Genomic DNA, 5,435 nt, shown 5'->3' on the forward strand with positions numbered 1-5,435 from the left:
ATAATTTATAGAGTTTTGGAATTTGAGTAATTGTTGTTAATTATGTGCATTATATGCGAATAAGAAATATTATGGTCAACATTAGTATTTATCCTCTAACTTTCCAAACTGATTTATGTTCTTAATTTCTTTCGTGTAAATTTTTAGCTATTAATTTAGGACTTATGGTTTGATTAGTATATTTAGTTGTGTACATTGCATATGTTTATGTTAAAATATAATAATGCTTCTAAGTAATTTTATTTTTAAAACAATCTTTTTTTTGGAAGACATTTCTTTATATTGAAAAAAAGGGGTGACCCATCATCTACCTCACTCAAACTTTTTCTTTTTACCCAAACCCTTTCGTAGAGAGAGAGAAGATTGTAAAAGAAAAATCCTCCATTTTGGACAAAAATCTTCAAGCCATGGGTTGAATCTCTAGTTTTTCCTCCGATTAACAGGCATTACATGAGCTTCTATCATTTTCAAACATCCAAATCAGTTTCTAATTAGTAATGAAACTACAAAATCTCTCCCTAAAAATATACATATATACCTATGTGTATATATGCCTTTTTAACTTCATATCTTTCTTGTTCTAGCTATTGGAGTATTATGAAATAATTTTTGGAGTAGAGATCAAGGAGATACATATTAACCCCAATTTTGGAAAAACCCTAGCTTGATTAAGGTAAGGAATTTTGTTTTGTTTCACCAAATTCAAGATATATGTATTGTTTGTATATATGTGAGTATATTTGTGTTTTCTTTTGTTGGACTGCTAGATAAATTTGGGAAAATAGAATTTCCACAGTCTTTTTCGACAGGCCCTTGTTGTTTAAATGTCTTGAAAATTTTATGGTGTATATATTGGAGTGTTTTGAACTTACACACAAATTTTTGAGTCTTTTGAATAATGTTTACTGCTCTTTTAAAATCAAAAACGTTTACTGGCAATCTCTGTCAAAATGTTCTGTATGACAGAGACTTGAGCCATCCATTTCAGTAGTTTCCTGTTGACAAATACCTCCGAATTTTTTTTTTGTGTGAAGTTGAAGGTGTTAAGGACCCACTTGAAAAGTTTGAGATCATTTAAGAAACATTTCCTATATTTAAAAAATTCAAACATTTCGTTGCCAGAAACTGCCAGAATCTGGTAGGCAGTAGGAAAATGGCCATATCTCTTAAACCATTTGGAGTTTTTCAACGTACTTTTTTTTAAAGTAAACTAGACTCATAGAGGTTTCTGTGAATATAAAAATAGAATCTTGAAGAGCTCTGGATCAAAACAGTTTATTATTGAAAGTTAATGCAGTACAGAAAGGTTGAAATATGGTGTTACATTAAAATGATTTGTAATATGTAATTATGAGTTATCTCAAGTTTATATGTTTTAATTAAGAATTTTTGTTAAAGAGATGACTAAGTAATATCTTAAATCATATGCTTTTATGTGAGAAGAGTTCGGGCTTCTGTCTCCCGGACATTTTTGAATGAATTGTTTGGGGAAGAGCATGCTTCTGTATTATGGACCTCTATATATATGTGGTGTTTTCTATTTTGTTAGCTATGGAAGACCATCGTTTATAGACTCAAGCTTTTTGTTCTTGTGAGAACTCGGTGAGAGTTAGAATTTAGTCTAGTATGGAAAGTTGGATGCAAACCCTAAGGATAGTAAGAGATGTTTTGTTTATGCAACTAGGTCTTATGAACTTTGCGACTCATTTGTTAACCCTATATAATGAAGGTCCGACGAATCTTTGACGACACCATTGTGAGGAAGAGGAAGTATACTAGTGATGGAGTAAGCATATCACAGGTGGGCATTTATTTACTTTGATAATAATGAAAATCATATTCTGTTTCGATAAAGCATTTCAGTAAAGTGACGATGCAAACATATCATGCCAAAATACTTTATGATTTTGAGTATGGTACTGAGCTATTAGGGGCTGATCACCCTGTATAAATCGATATCGGTCTCTATGCTAGACGACTATGCTAGTAAGGGACGGGCGCTCAAGGTTGTTTGACTGGGAGCCGTCCTTCGGGTCGGCCGGTCGTGGCGACAGTGGGAGGAGGCCTACTCCCCGTCACTTGGCTGAGGTTATTGTGGATGTGATGGTACATACTCTTGTGAATTGTCTGCAGGCATTTTAACGATATATTATAATAAAATATTTTGGTAGGCACAGGTTCTTTACAATAAAATCCCTGTGTGCAGCTAGTTCATGGCATGATAATGTTAAAGTCTTATATATATATATATATATATATATATATATATATATATATTGTATCTTTCGGCACATGTTCACTGAGTATTTGTACTCAGCCCTGCATATATTTCTAAATGTGCAGGTTGAGAGGGAATGGAAAGCAGGTGTGTTGTGCAGCGGAGTTTTCTTTTTGCCAGATTCTACAAATGCTATAAAATATGTAAAAGGCCTCATATATGTACCTCTTTTGTTGAACATGTCCGTCGCACGTCTTTTGGGCTATAAACTTATTATGATTTGCTTAGCAATTGAACCCAAATATAGTTTGGGAGAATAGTTGTATTTTAGTCTTGTTTCCGCTAGTGCCCATGGGATGTAAATTAATCTACCTAAATTGTGTGATATCTATCTTCAAGCTTAATCCCTCATCGATGTTGTATATATTCCCATGTTAGCTTAGCTCGAGTTCTTGAGAATATCCATCTTCATTTCTATTCTAGTTTGTAAATCATTTGTATCTTGTAGTAAAAATAGTTAATTGTTATTTCTCGTCGATCCTAATCATAGTTCACGGTCCAAATCGATCAAGCTAATTATAATTTGCTCAACCGGGCTGTGACATGAGTAAACAGAGGTTTTCCTAAGGTCTAAGAGAATGTGTGTAATCAGCAGTGACTGATTTTAGGCTTTGGAATTCTCTTCTTCGATTTAAGCTTTGGGGAGGTTAAGCTTTTGGCTGAGAAACTATTTTGGCAGAGTTTCAGCATATGTCGTTGAATCAGTGAAGATTGAAGTGATCCTCAAACGCTATTTATAGGACAGGTCTTGAAAAGATCCGTTGGCGGAGACCGACTTCAAGATTTCTTCCGTTGGAGAGCATTTCGAATTTGGGCTGAGGCTTCAATCTTCGAGGTTCCTTGTTTGGTGGGAACGGCTATGTTGAAGAGCAGGAGATGTGACGTCTCTGATAAAGTAGCCACCAAATAGGAATGATCTCTGTAGAGAGGGATGATCGTGAGATCTCTGCATTTAATGCGGCTGTACTTTTGTGAGTACGTGGCTTCCTTTGAACGTTGGAAGTTCAGTCCGAGGAAGAATGTTTAACTGATACTTGACTTTTGTATCAGTCCGCTGAGTCCACGCAGCACGCATTGAGTAATTAGTTCCGAACTGATTCTTCAACTGATACTTCAGTTGGTATCTTCAGTCTTCAGTCTTCAGTCTTCAGAACCGCAAGCTAAACTAGAAACGAACTCTAACACTTGAGTTCAAACAGTTCTAGTCTATTACAATTAAGACCTATGGATTTTGGTATCATCAAAACAAGGATTAGGATATTCCACAAGGTTCCCAACAATTTTCCCCTTTTTGATGAAGCCAAAACCATACAGCAGTTCTAGACAAACAAAAAGACTGAATTCAGAGCACAAGTTCTAAAACTGGGTGAATACAATTCTCCCTTAACAATAGAACCTATAAACTTGTACTTAGAGTCAAGAACGCAACAGTTCTAAAACAGAACAAGGAGAAGACAGTAAAACATTAATCAGAGCCTGGACAAAGAGTCATTGTCTTCAGGTTGAGATCAAAAAGAAGTTATTTTCATTAAAAGTAAGGCTGATAAGCCATCAGTCGAGGTACAGAGCAAGACTTACATTGGAGTAAAAAAAACATCATGGGAAACCCATGGACTCCAGCAGTCTGCATTGCTGCGCCTTGAACTTCTTGATCTTCATCTTCTGTCTTCGTGTTCCTAAGCTTGTTCCACTCTCACTTGTTTTCCGTTGATTTGAGGTCTTTGCTGGAATGTCATCCTTACAACTTCTGGTGATCCTTTTGCTATCTCATCTTCAGTCAAGAAAGGAGATGCAGGAAAAACCTTTGAGAAGGTTTCTCTCTGACTTCTGACTTTCCCCCTTTTAGGCAACATCAAAAAGAGAGCTGATGATGGAAGCTATGATTGGATGGTACCCAACTCCTAGTCTCAGAAGCTCTTAAGAAGATTCGAGAACAGGATGAGTCCAGAGATGCAGAAGAGAAAGACGCCAGTGAGGAGGTGAGGTGAGGAGGGATACGGAGAAGTGGAGAAGGGCGAGAGGATGAAGTGGAGAAGACGGAAGAGAGAAGGGACGAGGATGGAGAAAGATGGAGAGAAATGAAGAAGGGTGTTAGAACGAAGAATCGAATCAGTGGCAGCTGAGAAGACTAACTCCGTCGATTCGCCAGCACGAGGTCTTTGAAGAATAGACCTTGTGCGGCTGAAGATGCTGGCCGACAACGAGAGAAGCCTCGTTGTTGTTGCATGCCAGGGAGGAGTGCAATATCTGCGATAAAGTTGATCTCCTCCAAAAGCTGTGAAGCTTCTTGGCGCCAGGCATGAGGATGGAAGACACTCGCTTCGCTGGATACAAGTGAGGGTAGAGCAAACTTTGACTTCAGAGAGATGTTGAGATCCAGTGGAAGGGTCCAGTGAAGACCAAGTATGTGAGCGTAATTCTCCCACTCCATGACTCTGCAGTCATTGATTTCTCCGTTTGTCGGAACAAATTTTCTATACAAACTTTGGAAAGATGGGAAATTTTTCTCACAGTGAAGGCTGTGGAGAGTTGTTAGTTGATGCAGAAAAATATGTGAAGACATCATGGTATAAATAGACAAATTTTACCGAGTAAGAAAATGAAAATTTTTTCGAAAACTGTGCTTAAAATGTTTTTGAAGTAAAATTTCACGTCCGCCATCACTGCAGGGGACGAAAGCTTCAAAAGGTGAGAGATATTATTGCATTATGTCATGTCAATGAGGTTCTCAAGAAATTTGATCACAGAGGCAAAAGGTTGGAAAGATTTTTAGAAAAGATCGGGACAAGTTCAATCAAATACGAATTTTCCCTTTAAAAATACTTGTCCTTCTCGGATATTCCGTTTTCCAACAATCAGTTAAAGATTTTGAAAGAAACCGATCAGTTAGAGAAAGAATTTTGAACTTAAAACACAAAGCTCTTAACTGAAATAACTGATTTTGAATAGTAAGCTTAAAACTACTTACTGATCGACTGATCATCGTAGTCAGTCGATACCACTTGATCCTGGTTGATTTATCAGGATGACTTCTCTTCATATGAGCGCTTGTCTTCATTGCTTTCCACGTCAACGGTCGTAGAGCAGCAGTTGGTTGACCACCAGTCAACATGACTGTTTGAGAAAATCTTCAAACACAGCATCACTCTTCTGGGTT

At 37.1% G+C, this 5,435-nt stretch overlaps 1 long non-coding RNA gene across 1 annotated transcript; it reads left to right on the forward strand.

Moving 5' to 3' along the window:
• Positions 1-366: 366 nt before the first annotated feature.
• LOC130990299 (uncharacterized) lies at positions 367-2,603 on the forward strand. The gene is made up of 3 exons (XR_009090915.1): positions 367-673; positions 1,730-1,801; positions 2,344-2,603. It is a non-coding gene; the product is annotated as an uncharacterized LOC130990299 (long non-coding RNA).
• The last annotated feature ends 2,832 nt before the right edge of the window (positions 2,604-5,435 follow it).

This window comes from Salvia miltiorrhiza, chromosome 6, assembly GCF_028751815.1.
Source record: "Salvia miltiorrhiza cultivar Shanhuang (shh) chromosome 6, IMPLAD_Smil_shh, whole genome shotgun sequence".
Lineage (NCBI taxonomy): Eukaryota > Viridiplantae > Streptophyta > Magnoliopsida > Lamiales > Lamiaceae > Salvia > Salvia miltiorrhiza.